At 45.1% G+C, this 1,561-nt stretch overlaps 1 pseudogene; it reads right to left on the bottom strand.

The window, feature by feature from the left end:
* Positions 1-365: 365 nt before the first annotated feature.
* Positions 366-1,138, bottom strand: LOC112607157 (annotated as a pseudogene).
* Positions 1,139-1,561: the final 423 nt, after the last annotated feature.

Genomic DNA, 1,561 nt, shown 5'->3' with positions numbered 1-1,561 from the left:
ATTCAGGAGGCTGAGACAGGAGAATCGCTTGAATCCAGGAGGCAGAGTTTGCAGTGAGCCGAGATTGTGCCACTGCACTCCAGCCTGGGCGACAGAGCGGGAGTCCGTCTAAAAACAACAACAACAATAACAAAAAACAATAAAAAAAGTGATCATGGAACAACTCAAATGCCCAGTAAGAAGGATGGGAAACATCTGACTGGCCAACAGATTGAGTTCTCTCAGTATAGTGAACAAATGTTTCATTTTTAGGAGATAGAAACTATCTACTTCAGTAGAGGGCAATAGAGAAAGATTTCGCCACATAGACTAGTTTCCATTAGTCAGTCAACTGTTTCTGGCTGTCCCAATTGGGATAGATACATTTACATAACTGGCTGGGCATGAACCTTCTTTGCCAATAGCTTTAGGTCCCAAATGCACTTGGCAATTGTCTCCTTTTCCTGCTGTGCAGAGATGCTCTGCACCACGTGCTTCTCCACCCAATTTATCATGCGCTCTTGTTCCTTTCAACGCATCATGTTCTGCACAGATATATGATAGTCCAGGTGATTCTTTACTTCCTTATACACTCTATGCAGTCATTCCCAGTAAGTAACCTTCAAAGCCATAGCAATGTTATTCCTCTGCACATCAAAAAGGTAATGGTGCTTCTGAACCAGTGAGCACTGCGACTTCTCCAAATCAATTGCATCTGGATTTGTTTGATGGAAGCCTGCTTCACCTCTTCTAGTTTGGGCAGTGTCTTGCTCATTGAGTTTATAAGCAGATTCTCCAATAGAGGCACCATATTTTTAAATTACAGAAAGTAACCCTACTATTGATATAGTAGAGAAGGTCTCTGTGGTAATCATGTATATTTCTTTGGATAAAGCATACAAGATAAGCCCATTTTGGAGCACATAGTGTCCTGTTACACTGCTTTTAGGATAAAGAAATTGGAAGAATTCCTCAGGGATCAGCCCCAAATGAACTTTCCTCTATAGGAAAAGGAAGGAAGAGGGGGTAGAGGGGCAAGGAGTCGCTGCCCTGTGTGAAAGGTCCTTGTCGCCTGCAATACCCCTGGACCTAGGAAACCTGCATTCTACAGAGAGGGGGCCACTGTGGCAGTGGCAGAAAGCGCCTCCCAGGACAGCATGGTCGGCGAAGACACAGGCAGCCAGCTGTCTTCACATCCCTGAGACCCCGACCAGAGAATGTGTCAGGGCAGGAACCTTTTGTTGCTGTTGTTGAGACAGAGTCTTGATCTGTTGCCCAGGCTGGAGTGGAGTGGCACAATCTCGGCTCACTGTGACCTCCGCCTCCTGGGTTCAAGCGATTCTCGTGCCTCAGCCTTCTGAGTACCTGGGACTATAGACATGCACCACCACGCCTAGCTAATTTTTGTATTTTTAGTAGAGATGGGGTTTCACCATGTTGCCCAGGCTGGTCTCAAACTCCTGGCCTCAAGCAATTCACCTGCCTCAGCTTCTCAAAGTGCTGGGATTACAGGCGTGAGCCACCGGGGCCTCAACTTTATATATATATATATATATATATATATATATATATATATATATAT

This window comes from Theropithecus gelada, chromosome 14 (genome assembly GCF_003255815.1).
Source record: "Theropithecus gelada isolate Dixy chromosome 14, Tgel_1.0, whole genome shotgun sequence".
NCBI classification, from domain to species: domain Eukaryota; kingdom Metazoa; phylum Chordata; class Mammalia; order Primates; family Cercopithecidae; genus Theropithecus; species Theropithecus gelada.
This window is presented reverse-complemented; position numbering and strand designations above follow the sequence as displayed.